This window comes from Monodon monoceros, unplaced genomic scaffold (assembly GCF_005190385.1).
Source record: "Monodon monoceros isolate NGI ecotype Baffin Bay Population unplaced genomic scaffold, NGI_Narwhal_1 Super_Scaffold_12, whole genome shotgun sequence".
Lineage (NCBI taxonomy): Eukaryota > Metazoa > Chordata > Mammalia > Artiodactyla > Monodontidae > Monodon > Monodon monoceros.
Genome location: NW_021703768.1, coordinates 118,858,547 through 118,874,698, shown reverse-complemented (window position 1 = coordinate 118,874,698; position 16,152 = coordinate 118,858,547). Strand labels below are relative to the sequence as shown.

The 16,152-nt window shown below is 39.2% G+C and overlaps 1 protein-coding gene across 1 annotated transcript in view; it reads right to left on the bottom strand.

Moving 5' to 3' along the window:
* Positions 1 to 12,303: 12,303 nt before the first annotated feature.
* The window catches only part of NDFIP1 (Nedd4 family interacting protein 1), a 50,766-nt gene continuing 46,917 nt past the window's right edge, over positions 12,304 to 16,152 (bottom strand). The window contains exon 8 of the mRNA XM_029217194.1: positions 12,304 to 13,340. The gene's annotated coding sequence lies outside the window, so the exon portion shown is untranslated. The remainder of the gene's footprint in view (positions 13,341 to 16,152) is intronic.

The window sequence follows — 16,152 nt, the reverse complement described above, 5'->3', positions numbered from 1 at the left end:
CCCACCCACATCACACCAGTAAGTAGGAGATGACTGACTCAGCTCACAAAGAAGCAAGGAGGTGGAAGCTGGTGAGTTTCCCCGCGTGCACTAACATCAACCAAAAAAGGAGTCAAGGTCAAGCCCAAAGAAACTCCAAGAAAGTCAGATTGCTATGGAGCTGGAGTACGGAGGCTATTTGAGTTTTGGTTTATTTAGTAAACAATGTTTGTAAATTCAAATTCTGAATTTGAATTTCTTTCTTGAATATTAAGATGGTAAGAGCCTCACTCCTCAAAGTATGGTTCTTCTGGATGGGTAGTTTGGGCATCATCTGGGAGCTTGTTACAAATGCAGAAGCTTGAGGCCCAGACCAGACCTTCTAAACCAGAAACCGCATTCTAACAAGATCCCTGGGCAATGCATATGCATGTTACGGTTTGAGAAGCACTGGTTAGAGTATTTACAAAGCTCTTGGAAAGGTCTATTAGAGGCTAATAAAACTATTATGGATTATGTCCTTTCAGGTTTGCAACAGATCTTCACCTACATATCGAGTAATAAAAAGTAAAGCTCAATTTAAATGGAGACTAATAACAGTAGACCTATAACTTTTGTTTTCAGTAATCAGTTCTCAAATCTAAATAAAGACATATTTCTCACGAATAGCTCAATAGAGATGACATCAGCTGGGCAGCTTCAAACACCGTTCTCTGACTTGAAAACAGGACTATTCTTAGCAGTGCAAAGACTACAATACATGCTGCTCTTCCCATGAAGGTTCACAGCTGTACCACATGTGAATTAGTGGCACTTTGAGAAGTTAAAAATGTACTTCAGATTTAGCATTATTGACAGAAGGCGAATTTTACAAGATCAGAGAGTAAATGTTTCTATAATCAACATGGATTACCTTTGGAAAAAAAAAAGCAGAGGAGGTTGAAGATGTTTCGATTAGTGGTCAACAGTGGCTGGGTTTGGGGCTTCCCTGGTGGCGCAGTGGTTAAGAATCCGCCTGCCAATGCAGGGGACATGGGTTCGAGCCCTGGATCAGGTAGATTCCATATGCCGCGGAGCAACTAAGCCCATGCGCCACAACTACTGAGCCTGCGCTCTAGAACCACGAGCCACAACTACTGAAGCCCGCGTGCCTAGAGCTCGTGCTCTGCAACGAGAAGCCACCGCAATGAGAAGCCTGCGTACCACCACGAAGAGTAGCCCCCGCTCGCCACAACTAGAGAAAGCCCGCGAGCAGCAACAAAGACCCCGCGCAGCCAAAAATAAATAAATAAATAAATTTAAAAAAAAAAAAAAAGAGAGAGAGTGGCGAGGTTTGATGTGGAATCTAAAAAAAATGATACGACTGAACTTATTTACAAAACACAAATAGACTCCCAGACATAGAAAACAAATTTATGGTTACAAAAGGGGAAAGCAGGGGAGGGAGGAATAAATTAGGAGTTTGAGATTAACAGATACATACTACTATATATAAAATAGATAAACAACAAGGACCTACTGTATGGCACATGGAACTATACTCAATATCTTGTAATAACCTACAAGGGAAAAGAATCTGAAAAAGTATATATATATATATATATATATATATATATAATGTTATACATATATATTATATATAATATATATATAAAACTGAACCACTTTGCTGTACACATGAAACTAACACATTGTAAACAGTGTAAACCAACTATACTTCAAAATAAAAACAAAACTCGTAAGCTAAAAAAGAAAAGAAAAAAAAGAGTGCCTGCATTTGGATCCTTGCTATGTGACTTCACCTAAGTTACTCGACTCCTCTGAGCCAGCTCCCTCAGTGTAAAATGGGGATAACAGAACTTTTACTACTGATTTATTGTAGGATTAAAAGATATTACGCATGAAAAGCATTATAACAGCACTTGGACTCACTAAGTGCTGAATAAATGTAAGCCATTAATACGAAATTAGTGTTGAAATACTGTTTCAAGATGTCATTCTGTGTAACTTGAGAGCGAGAGAGTGAAGGACACCTGGGTCTTGTCCTGTCTCTGAGAGCCTGCAGGAATCACTTCATTTGAGCAGTAGCTAGAAAGATCCACATCAGCAGCTAGGCCTGCCTCACTGGCTTAGAGGGGGGATTAAAGAATCCTGGGGTACGAGCTGGGGAGCCTGAGGCCAAGGTCAACGGCTGTGTTAGGGTAGATGTTCTGTGCCTCCAGGCCAGAATCCCCCCACTGCCACTCCAGTGAAGGGGAGTTGGCGGCTGGGAGCCTGGGGGAAGGGAAATAGCGTTTGCGGATCAAGAAGGGGCAGGTGCACTCCCAGGATAGGTGCTGCATCTTTGCTAAGAGTTCATGTTCTGACAACACCAACCAAATCAGTCTCAGTCTCATCACTTCAGAGCTCTAAGGGGCAAGTCGGCTAACCTCTCTGGGCCTCCCTTCTTTAAAGTATAAAATGAGGATAATAGTACTGCCCACTTCAAAGGTTTGGGATGATGATTAAACGAGGTAATGTGTATAAAGAATAAAGCAGGGTACGTAGCACATGGTAAATGCTCCATAAATAGTACCCATGACTATGTATTTATGACAGGCGTCTGCAACACGGCAATTCTACTGTAGGTTGAACTCCTGGGGCCAAGGAATTGGATATAAATTTCAGATGGAACAGAGAACTGGAAATGTTTTGGTCATCCTATGAGTGAAAGACTAAGATTATAGGAAGGCTTTGTAATAATTGCTGCAAAAGCCTAGTCATTCTCCTTAGGAATCAAACAGTGGAAAGAAGAGGAATTAGAAGTTGGCTTTAGGGACTTCCCTGGTGGTCCAGCAGTTAAGACTCTGCACTCCTGATGCGGGGGCCTGGGTTCCTACCCTGGTCAGGGAACTAGATCCCACATGCCGCAACTAAAGATCCCGCGTGCCGCAATGAGGATCTCACACGCGGCAACGAAGATCCCACGTGCCGCAGCTAAGACCCGGGGCAGACAATAAATAAATAAATATGTATTTAAAAAAAAGAAGTACTGGGCTTCCCTGGTGGCGCAGTGGTTGAGAGTCCGCCTGCCGATGCAGGGGACACGGGTTCGTGCCCCGGTCCGGGAAGATCCCACATGCCGCAGGGCAGCTGGGCCCCGTGAGCCATGGCCGCTGAGCCTGCGTGTCCGGAGCCTGTGCTCCGCAACGGGAGAGGCCACAGCGGTGAGAGGCCCGCGTACCGCAAAAAAAAAAAAAAAAAAAAAAAAAAAGGAAGTACTACAGAAAAGTTGGCTTTAAAAACATAACCATTTAGGACTCATCAGAACTCGTTGAAAAGCAGGACAAAGCAAGATAATCTCCACTGTAGCAAGAAGACTGTAAAAAATTTCTTTTTAATGTCTAACATAACCAGAATGGCTTAATAAGAGACCTCATCTCACCAGACTATACTGGTGGCTAGTACTACACTATGTAAAAATGATAAAGCCACATAAACAAGGCTGAAACCACCCCCCAAAACAGTTGCTTTTGGGGGGTAGTGGGATTAGAGTTGATTTCTAGATTTGTTTTTTTTTTGGCAAAATCAGGGTATTTTTGAAACCCCTGTAAGATCAAGGGGGGGAAAAATGTATGACGGTCTGATAGTTTCAGGCACAGTGAGAGATGATTTGGGGCAGTGCTTTTCAAACCTTTTTTCCGGCTGTGGAACACTTTTTGTAAACAAAATCTTATTGAAACCCCCATCTATAAAGCAGATAAAACATTGCTTTTATTGAATAAATTCATTTATAGGTTCAGTTTTAATCCTTGCTCCACGTAGGTCTCTAAGTGAGAGCACAAATGTGTACTGGTTGCATACACATTTCAATAAAGACATTCTATTCGATTTTTTAACGGTTAAAGATATTTTTAGAAGATAAAATTCCAAATAAAAACACAGAATCCTAGTATTTCTTGGAAGATGGTTCAGGAACATAGAGAGGATTGTGAAGATTAGGGCTAGCCGGCTGCCAGGCACTTTTCCATAGGGACCACAGCTTCCAGAGCTGCATGCAGAAGTCATCTGTGTACATGTAGGGAGAGGAGGAACAGTGAGCGGAAGACACCCCGATGTCTTCTGTTTAATGACCAAACCAAACTAACACAGAGGGGTATGGAGAAGAGGCGAGTGTGGGGACACTGTGACAAAGGCCTCATCTGTGCAAAGCTCCCCAGGTCCCAAATGAACGAAGAAAACAGGCAGGCGTACCGGATGGGCTTGGATTTGCTGGGAACACCTACCTGGGGGCATTCAGGAATCCTAACTGGCGGGCTCAGGAAGGAAAATAAAGCATGTGATCTTCTTGTCCGGTGGGGCTAAGCAGGAAGGTAAAGAAGGCAGAGAGTAACTAGAGTTGCCGTGGCCCAGGCAAGATGTAGAGAAAGGAAAGGGTGAGGGGACCGCCGAGGAGATGGCCCTCTCTACGGCGGGAGAGAAGGGACTGGTAGGGATTTGGTTCAGGAAAAGGCAAAGCCAAATAGAGTGATCTAAAGTACTGGAAACCTTGTTAGGGGGAGGTACAGAGCGGCAGGTAAGGAGGTCTGGTGAAGAGCAGGGAACGTAGCGAAGAACTTAAGGCGAGCGCAGAAAGAAACAAGCGAAGGATAAGAAGTTCAAAGGACGCTTTGAAGACGTAAATCCACACAAAGATAGTGTACGGCAAATCTTGTCATATAATACAAATGGCCCAAGAAAAAAGGAGGCGAGAATTTCAGCCTACAGAACTCAGGAAATGAGAATCAGAGTTTATTGGCTTTATAGAGTGTTTTGATGTGACTGAGTGATGAAAAATTATTTGCCGGGGTGGCTCGGCGGTAAAGAACGCGCAATGATCCCTTTTATAGTAATCTGTGAGGATCAAATGAACATGGATATAAATATAAGGGCCTACAGAAACACATGATGGTATTACCAGAAAAGCAAGAGTAGGTCATACTCTCATCTGGGCAGCAGGAATTTAGGTAGAAAAGAGCGGTCTGATTTGTCAGGGATGGTCTAGCGACAGCCTTGACGAAGCAAGGAATGAGGAAAGGCAGAATTTATGAAAGCTATGTGGTCGTCAGAAGGAAATGAATGCCTGGGTTTGAATGATAGGTTTGGGTTTTTAACGTCCTGCCCTTGGATCCAGTGCTGGAGCTGGCTGGAGAGCTGTAAAGAGCTGTCTCCTAAGTGCCTGGCCCTTTAACTACATTATCCCATTTAGAACTAAAAGCAGCCCCGTGAGAAAAGATTCTGGAACACAGATTAGAAAACCAAAGTTTGGATAGGCCAAGTGAATGACCTAAGACAACAAAGCTGGCAAGTGGGGAGCAAGGGTTCCGGCCCCGTGGGATGGACACATGTGCACATCTCCCCTCGCAGTGATTTTCCAGGTCCCAGCCTCACAAACGCCCTGAGATGCTTTCCCATCCATCCTTCTAGGCCTTTGGGGCCTGGCTTCTTCAGGTGGTAGGAATCTCTCTTTCCTTGGAGGGTACTGGTTTTAGGAAGACTTTGGTGCTCTTCTGGTGAAAACTAAGTTAGGGGCAGGTCATCACAACTTGAAAAATGCCAAAACCTTCTTACACCTCTATGCAAATAAGGCAGAGAAAATGATGGTGTATTATGATTTCTTGGACAGGAAAGCACTTTGTCTTATGCCCTGCCCTCTCCCTCACCAGAACCTCCTTGTGCCCAGGGGCTCCCTTGCACAAATCTTGCATACCCTATAGCCAGCACAGGGTCATACACATCATAATCAGCTAATAGAAATTAATTTATCAAATGAAGGCCTGAAACATCTATATTCAAGAAGCCGGCGCATTTCCATTATGAGTAAGTCCCAGCAATCTACTGCACAGCATAGTGGCCGCAATTTAACAACACTACTGTGTACTTAAAAACCTGCTAAGAGGGTAGATCTTATGTTAAGCGTTCTTATCATCAAAAAAAAAAAAAAAGATAATACTAATAATAAAAGAAGAAACTTTTGGAGGTGATGGAGAGGTTCACGGCACAGACTGTGGCGACGGTTTCACTGTATACTTATCTCCAAACTCATCAAGTTGTACACATTAAATACGTACAGCTTTTTGTATTCAATCATTATCTCAATAAAGTGGTTTACAAGAAATAAAAATTAAAAGTCCAGATCAAAAGTATGTATAATATACAGACACTATATTTTTCAGAAGGTGGACTTTATCACTTCTAACACACAGGTGATTGTCTAAATTTCACCTGTAATTCTTTCTGAGGGGAATAAAATACGTAGATGGAGGCGAAGCCAAGGCCACTTGGGATGTGAAGATGCAGGAAGGTGTCTTGGCTTCCCTTCAGGTGTCTGATGTCACTAAAGCAGTGCTCTAGAGGGCCAGCTTGGGTAAACTTATGACATGCTCTGTTTTGCCCTGTGTTCCTAAAAGTTTTATGGGAAGGTCACTAATAAACTAAGTGTGTAAATGCTCCACCATCTAGTTAAAAAATAATAACTGCTACTGGAGCTGACTTGCACTACATATTTTCTGCAAAACACATTTATTTACCTTTCCTTCTAATAAAATACACCCGGCAATAAATAAAAGGCAGTAAAAGTATCCATGCCTTACTATTAAAATTTGATATGTTTTTAATGACAGTTTTTAGTATATTGTTTTTGAATGGATCAGGTACTATTTGAAAATAAGCACCCAATGAAGACACGATTGAGATTGGCACCAAGTTCCAAACATAATAATTTGTCCTAAGTATAGTGTCTGTACTCAGAGAATTTAAATGTCTTACCCTAAAAGATCAAATTGCACTTTAAAATGGTCAACGTACTTCTACCAATGAGCCGCTTGTATAAAAATGCCACCATAAAACACATTAGTCTTTTTATTTTTTAAGTTTAAACTACAGTCTAGTGAATTTAGTTCATCACACGCTTACATAAATCCTACAGTGGAGGTAGGGGGAGTCTTTGGAATTTCAGACTTTTTTTTTTAAGAAAACCTCTCAAGAAGGTATCCAACCACTTCTTGGAGACATAATCACATCTAAAGAAAAGTGACCCGAATAAAGGAGGGATTTTAAAAAAAACCTTTAGTCAGTCTTTAAATTTATTCTCCAATTTAGGCCAATCCTCTTTTATAGGGGGCTCCTAGCAATTAGCTGGCAATCTTATCCTGTGAGTCTAAAGGATTAAAGCAGAAGCAAAGAACAAAAGGAACCGATTTGCTACACTCTTCCACAGGTCCCCTCTCTTCTTAACAAATCAGACTTCATTTCCTCCAGGGCCCTCCTGACCCACCTAATCTTCTTTCTTTCTTCCTCCCATGGTCCCTTAGGAAAAAGATTCTTAAATGTAACATTAGGGAATGCCATCTAAACCAAATTCCTTCAGAATATAACAAAGGTTGAAAATGACTGCAGAAACTAGAGGGTGCTTTTCTGAGTCCTTGTTTTGGGATTCTGACAAAGTGTAACTTTTTTGATAACTGGATCTTAATATAAAAGGTAGCAGTAGGTAATAAGCCACCCAAGTTAGGTTTCCCAGAAGTTTAGACACACTCCCTTCCCTCCTGCAGACTATTTAGGACAGTGCTCACAGAAGGTCACCACATTAAAGAGAGCACGGCCTGGGAATGGCAGACGTGACATCTGTTGAACTTACTGTTCCATCTGTCACTGACATGGGCCACATACAAACCTCTAGAGCTCTGAGGGACTTTAAGGGGCCTGCTAATCCACTCCTTTTCCTTTACCCTTAAACCATTCCAGAGGAGGATCGACCCTACTTTTAAAGACCTCCAAGGAAGAGTCCACAATCACTCTTAGCCAGCCAAGTATTTAGAAATCATTTTCCCTATGGCCTTTCCCCATTGCTCTGCAGACACATTCCTTCCCATAGTCTTGCCATGAAAAGAAGAAACTATGGTAGCCACGAGCTTTGAGAAGATCTACATGAAGACAAAATAACTCTTCATTTCACCCAAAAATCGATGCCATGAAAGTACCCTAATGAAAAATTAACTCATAATTTTAAGCGTAGGTATACATGCTCTGCAGGTTTCTTCTATGGAAAGTGAACGTTTGAGATGAATACTTACCCATTATCCTTATTTGGAAGCTCTGTGTAGCCGCAGCAGGAGCCAAGTCTGACCATTTATAAATTCTACAGGATGGGGATTAGAAAAACATAAGTTTAGTTTCAATACCTAAATCTTGAAAACTGCTGTATCACAGAAGGGCTTAAGGTCAAAATTAGTTGGGAGACCTACATACAGATTAAAATGCATCTCACACATACAGCCACAGGGAAAATATATACAACTACCCCAAAAAGGGCTTTTCTCATACACATGACCGTGATTTATAGAGATCTAGGGTTTGAGAGTCATTGAGCCAAACCTAGAAAAAATGGACTGCTAATTTTGATTCTTTAGCCCACCAGTGCCCACTTTTTAAAAGAACTATATAGTACCAAGTGATGCTAGTGATAAAAGGGTTGGTGAAAATATTGATCCATCCAGTGGCTCGCTTAGTAATTTATCTGCAATCCTAGTTAAAATACTAACTGGAAATAAATCACGAATATAAAAATCCTCAATGTCAATAATCAGAGAAAAAAACAACATACTATGATGACCAGAATGACATCTAAACCTAGTGACTGCCAAATACGGCCTGAGAAATGTTCTGTCAAAATAAAGATGTGGAATCAGGAAACAGATGGCAAAATTTTAGGCATTTTGGACTGTTGTGCAAATGAAAAAAAGAATGTTTCATCAAGTGTAACTCTAGCCGAGTTATGATGATAGGTTGCTCCAATCCTCTCTCCTTGACTCAGGAAGTAATGGGCTTAAATGGGGGAAGCAGCTCTCAGGAGGGGATGTTGACTGCAAACCTTAACTAGCGTGGTGAAAAACGAGTGCAGCTTGGGATGAATTTCAGAAGAGTCAGGCTGGGTTTCAGAGTCAGAAGGCAGCACCTCCTTAATTCTATAGTTTAGCTGATGATGCTTTGCGGCAAGAAATCACCTTCTCTATTTGAGACGGGTTTTTTTTAGGTTTTTGACCCAATGATGAACCTTCCAGTCAACTAATGAATAACAATGAATACCGTCTTCTCAGCACTCCAGCACTAATCTTTGTAAGATTTAAGGAAACCATTTTTCTCTGTTTTGCTGTCTATTAACCTGCAATCACATATGGATGGGAAAAAGCTTATGAAACATTTCATTTCTCACATAAATGATAACAACTACTCACTTTAGAGCAGGATGAACAACATACAAAGCAGGGTTGGGAGATGTCTGTTTCATACAACTACATCTCAGTTTCTGACCTGGATGAAATCCTGCATAAATGCAAGAGAATTCTCTTTATTTCATATATTCTATACTCAGGTTTAATAGATTTGCATTTCAGTTTACATCTTATTCATTTGCCAATTGACTTAAAACTCTCAAAATCAGAACACAATGCTTTTTGGTAAAGAAAAAACAAGACTTTTCAGCAAAACAGGCATCAAACCAAAACTTGAGTAATGTATCTATTCTACAAGTGACAAATTCTGAGAATAACTGGAGGGCTGAGGGGATCAAAATGCCAGGCAGTAGATAGGACTATTTCCAATTTCTAGTCAGAGAAGCTGTCCTTCAGGAGGACAGCTCTCCATTTAGGTTGTCCAAAGAGCAGGTCTTTCTATAGGCCATAAAGCTTTAAGTAAGAAAGTTGTAAGAAGTAAACTGGGTAATAAAAGAACCCCTTTTTAGAATGACACAAAATTAGTTTCTGTAACTCTTTTCCTCCTGAAAGTCTTTTACGCTCAACCTGAACTTATCCTCCCCTTCAAGAATTCTTGGTGTCTTTCTTTGAGATGTCCTCCATTTTAGCAGCAGAGCCTACAGAGAACCAATACACAGAAGTTCCCTGTCACAGAGCACTTTTTGTGGGTGCTCTAAACGAGTACAACCATCCACTGTACAAAAGCATACAGTATATGCAAAGGGAAAGTTAAACCTCGAGTACCTACCTTTAGTATTGGTGGTTTAGCAAACGCTCTCACTCCACCCACCTCATCGGCCTTACAGACTATAAATGCTATTTAGGCTTGAAGATATGTGAAACAAGATTTTTTTAAGCCCACAAACCATCTACAGAAACATGTGTGCATTTTGTTATGCCTCTCATCACCCTTCAAATCATCTTCAGAAAGCCTGAAAAGGTGAAAATCTAAAGAGCTAAAAAACATCAGCAGAACCTGAAAATTATTAAGCTACATCTTGCACATGATTTTCCTGTATTCATCACTGAGGTTTCACCAAGAACCAGATTCAGGTAGGTAGTAGGGGCCACATTACTTTTTCATAAATTATTCCCTCATACTGTACATAACGTACAGTTCTATGTCTGTTCTTGGCATGTTTTAAGTTAAAATTTGATCATCGGTGTTTTACCAGCATCATCAGGACCAAGTGATTTTTCAACATCTACTATTCCAACCCTTCAAGAAGGTCAGACATCCAGAAGAGGTGGTAGGGTTGGACTCAAAGCTGAGGCCAACACTCCATTTGCTGTGTATATTTTTCCTGATTCTCACCTAGAACCCTGCCACCTCAGGCAACCACTTAACTTGAACTATCACTTGGCCCTGAAACTCCCTTTCAGGAGTTATTTCTTCCTTTAAACATAGTATAAGAATATAATGAAGGTGAAAAGAAATTTCATCCGGGTTACAAATGACTCACAGTGGGACACAGCTCAAGTCAGATTACTTAGTTTGTATCATTCCAAATGGCAGCAACAAGTAAGAGACATGAGAGACCTACCTCTGTAGTCATGGATGAGACCCAACTGTCCCCTAGCCCAAGGTCAAAGCCAGTTTATTCCATAACCTTACGCAAATAACAGTGGTTCCTCAGTATCCCCTTTCAAATAATTTAAACACTCCTCCTTTATCTGAAAGGGTTATTCTTAATAATGAACCTACCAAAGGGAGACAGAAAAGAATGAAAGACAAAAATAAAAAGTAACAGTGCAGGATAAACATTTCCACCCTAACAGTAAGGACCCTAGGTAACATATGGTACCAACTTTATATATCTACAAAGACTTTAATCTTTAGAACATTAAAAGGAGAGAAATCACCTTCCTAATTAATTTTAAAGCAAAGCAAACTGTAGGTTTACATATGACAGAGTCTTAAGGACCACCAAATATGCAGAAATAAGAATTCCAAATATTTCAGTCCTCAAATACACAAAGCCAAATAAGGCACAGGACCTAAAGAATAAACACAAAGTGAGACTACAATGTTTTAGTTCATGTGATTTAGGGCCCCTCTATTTGGTCCTGTAAGATAATTTAAATAGTTTTCTCTGTTGTACATGTCCAAATTTATTCAGACTGTTTAGAGAGAACTTCGTTCTGAAACATAGAACACGATAGGCTATAAACTCCTCCAAACTATATTGTTGGTATAATCTAATTCAAAATATAAAAAATCTTCAGAGACTTTCAAACCCCGCCCCACTAATCTACTGTAAAATATAACTTTTAAACAGAAACATACTATACTATTACTTATAGTAATCAATAAACGAGTTAGAATGAATGATCACTGAAACGTTGATCCAGGAGGCACTGTTTTCCTGCTTGGTTTTCAAATAATGTACACTTCTGTGCACTACATACTGACACCCCTGAACAGACTTCCTAAGCTGATCCTGGATGTTCACATGCAGCAGATAAATGAATATGCAGCTATCATGCCAAGCTAGTGCTGGTTTGTGTAGTTATTGGACCATCTTGCTACATCTTTTTCTTCATATTTTGAATAAGTGGAAGAGGTGGAAAATATCAAATGACTGATATTGTAAGAACCACTGGTCTCTAAATTTAACACAATTGAGACAAAAATAGAAATCAGGAGGAATGAGACATTGTTAGCTTCAGCTGGATGCTCATAGGACTTAAACCAGTTGGCTGTGTTCACCTGAGAAAAAGGGCAAATGCAGGGAACACGCAGAGAACATTGGAAATAAATTATCTGAGATTATATCTAAAAAATGAAGCATAATTGGGGATTCCAGAATGATTTAAGAGCTCTACAATTCCTCCCTATTTTAACGCATTATCTTTTGAAGAACTAATATATTTTAAGGAATATATTGAGTACGATATGAAAGAAACTTCCCCTGCTGAAAAACTGGCCCAAGACCAATTTCTTTTTTGTTTACTGAATGATTCTGTATGAATCTATATGAAGATCAGAAAAAACTGCCTTAGCAATTAACAAGTGCAAACCAAGATATTAAACACTAATCCACAGCAAAAGTTGCTACACAAGAGACGTTTATTAATGTTCTGTTGTATTTACAGCTTTAACATACCAAACCAGGGTGAATACCACTTGGTAGAAAGCACATCACTCTACACTATAACACACTGGTCTCTGCTAACACATTGTAAAAGCAAGTAGTACAGTACGTTAGGGATCATCTCAAAAGTTCCAAGCTAATTCTTTCTTTGCTCCTAGTACCTAATCCCCTCCCTACTCCTAGCCCCTGGCCTAATCATCAGGAGACAAAAGAAAAAGAAAAAAAAGGGGTAGGGATTCTAATCACAGAAAGTATCACCAATTGCATTTTATTAGTAATTATGCTGCATTTGTCCTTGTCCTTTCTATTTTATACAGTGATAACACCTTTACAATCCCTTAGGTACACAACAGAATAAGGTACAGCAAAATTAGAATACAGACTATAAAAAATTAATGCTTATCATTTACCAATTAAGAACATATTCTTGACCACACCTTAAATGTATTTTGCACTATGATTTTGTTTCTAGGTGTTCACAGTACAATTAAATAAATTTCTAGATTAATTTTAACAGCAAAATGGATTATGTGCAGAAATGCAGTCATAACAAAAGTTATACTTTTGAGAAAACCCCTTTTTTAAATGGCCAGCATTGTACATATCTTACACTAAAATATTTAATTCCAAATTCATTTTGAGATGGAGGATGAATAAAGCAAGATTGCCCCCTACTGACTACAGGGACAAGGCTCATGCTATTTAAAATGACTACAAATAGATAAGGCATTATTAGTACATCACAGACTTGATTGCGAGAGCTTTTTCAAACATTAACCACTAATGATTCAATGATTACAGAATTTTGCATTAACTATTAAAATTTTACATCTAGGAACAAATAGAGAGAAATGATCTTTGTCAACAGTACTTTATTTTTTTAAAGCAGGTGATTATTCCTCTGTGTTCCGCCTCTTGATTCACTTCCTGCAGGTGTTCTCTTGCTTCTTGGGAGAGAATTCATAAATGCAGGAAGGCCTCTGCCAGAAAACATCTGCCAGAGAAGGATATTGAATATTGAAACTCTGGTTAAGTTGTTATTTTGGCTAAAAGAAGGATGTAGTCACAAAAGAAGGCAGGATGTCTGGAGACACAAGAAGTACATTTTTACATAGCTTTAAGATTACTATACACTGACATCATAGTATTCAATAAACGTTACATTTATGGTTCTTAAAGTTATAAAGGACTGTAGAACTAGAGAGAACTTGAATGCTTTCTTAAAACCCATGAGGTCAGGGGTCTCTCTCTCTCTCTCTCTCTCTAAACCTCCTAACAAAAGAACAGAATTCAAGTAGCACTTCATCCTACACTTAACCTCAACAGCAATGACTGAAATTTGGGGACAAACACACAGTAGAATCCAAATGCATAGGTAATTTTCCATACACACTCGAAGCTGTTTACCCTGCCAATTCTGCCAAATCTCACACGAGGAAGATTTCCAATAAGGATGCCAGTGATATCAGTCTATACTTGAGGCAGGGCAAAGTTAGGAAACAACTATAAACTCACAGGTACCACAAGTACTTTTTCCAATCAATTAGAAAAAAAAGTGACTGTATTTTGGGGCATGTATCTCGGGGTGGGGGGACTGTATATAGCCCCAATTTTGAAAAAGCAATATACATGACTAAAATAAATACTCTCAAAATGATGTCCATCTATTTTGTTAAATGCAGTTTTCATCTAATACTCTAAGGCACTTTTGTTTTGGCATATAAATTGGTTTGGTTCTCATGGAAATAATGGAAAAAATACAAATAACTCCCTATATTACTGCTAAAAAAAATACTCTAAAGAGATATATTAACAGCTTAACAAATATTTATTGAGAAACTACACTGTGATACCCTACACCGAAAGAGAGTTGGATGGGCTCATACATAGGCCCCTAGCTCACTTTTCCATCTTTCCAAATTACTGTAAAAGCCACAAGCAGCCCTTCTGTATCTTTTCTAATTAGACTACTGTATACATCTTTAAAAGGCTGGCAAGATGCAGAAAAGCTACAACACTGGAGGAAATCAACATGTTCTTTTTGAACACTTAATATTTCCCAAACCCCAAATTCACTGACACTGGTGTTTTGATTTGAAGTAAACCAATGATACTGACGTAAGAGCAACTTTTCTTCATGGAGACTTCAGAATGTGCAGGGACAAAGACACAAGAATATAAGGAATCCTGAAGGGCAAGTAGAACCAAAAAGAAAATTGGTAGACAGATGTCAAATAGAGATTTTTGCAATGAGGCTAGCTACACTCATTACAAGCCTAAGTAAATTCAGTTTTATCACTTTCCATTAACAGATAAAAACTGATAGAATGATTACTATAAAAGTCAAAACACTAGAGTTTTGCAAGAATATGAGATACAGTTCAGATACAGTTCACCTGGCCACCTTCTTTAGTTCATGCTGCTTCCACGGAGGCAAATTAGTTTTAATAGATCCCTCAAAGTCAGAGCCACCCAACAAACATTAAAAATGCATTAAGAGGTCCTACCTACTGTACAGCACAGGGAACACTACTCAATATTCTGTAATAACCTATATGGGAAAAGAATCTGAAAAAGAATAGATGTATGAATATGTATAACTGAATCACTTTGCTGTACACCTGAAACTAACACAACATTGTAAATCAACTATAATTTTAAAAAAAAAATCCATTAAGAGGTCCTAGATAGGTTACTAATGGGTGATCTCAATCACCATACAAATTCCAAATGAAAAAGATTGCTAGAGAGGCACTCACTGCTCTCTAAGACCCAGAGGCCTGTTCTGATCAACCTGACTCACAAGCTGTTACAAAAACAGTGATGGAATGCCATGTTTTAGGGACTGTGGCTATCATTACTAAACTTTAGATCACTTCAGAAACAAAAGGAATCCAACAGCCTACAGATCATTTAATTTCAAGAGGAAGACAACAATTTCTTCTAGGACACTGTGTGATTTTTTTTTTTTTTAAGCAAAAATTCCTCTGGAAACATTTTCTACTATCTTGCTACTTTACAACACAGTCCAAATAAGTGAAACTAACTTGAGGTGAATTAAAAATAAAGACGTATTAAGAAGGAGGGGGAAGGTTATAGAAAAAAGGAAATGAAAACACTTATCACTACATGGAAAAAAGTTAAGAAGATAACTGATGCCTCATATGTATAGCTCACCAGGTCACAGCAATCACTATTTAATTATGAAGGGCCCTATCTCATTAATGCCGCGAGGCCTTACAAATTTTCTTCCCTCCTATTTCAGATGTGGTTAAAGTAACAAATTTAAGATCCATTATACTTCACATATACAAGTGCTTTTGCAGTAGTGTTAGATTATCAGTTAATTGTGTTACCACCTTACAGTTCCTATAACTAGCTCCTCAATTATCTGGCAGCATCAAAAGAAGTGGTACTCCATAAAAATTTATTTTCCAGTTCATTGGTAAATAAGATAAAGTATGGACATTTTACATTTTTGACCATTTCAGATAAAGACATTTCTAAAAGGTATCTGTTTCTTTTTAAACAACATAGAAGGAACATTTTGTTTTTCCTGCTTCCTCACAGTCACACACTTCTTGCTGCCACTGTGCCCAGCTCTAGCAGTTCCTTCTGGCTTTTTTTGCTGTGAGGCAGGAACCCAAATTTCCTTTATAAGCTTATAAATAAGTTCTGAAAGGGAACCTGAGAGTTGCCCTGTGTTCAACTCTTGTAATATCTACTTTGGCTGGTTAGAAAGAAGGCCTTTTGAGGTCATTTCACGGTGTGTGTGTGTGTGTGTGTGTGTGTGTGTGTGTGTGTGT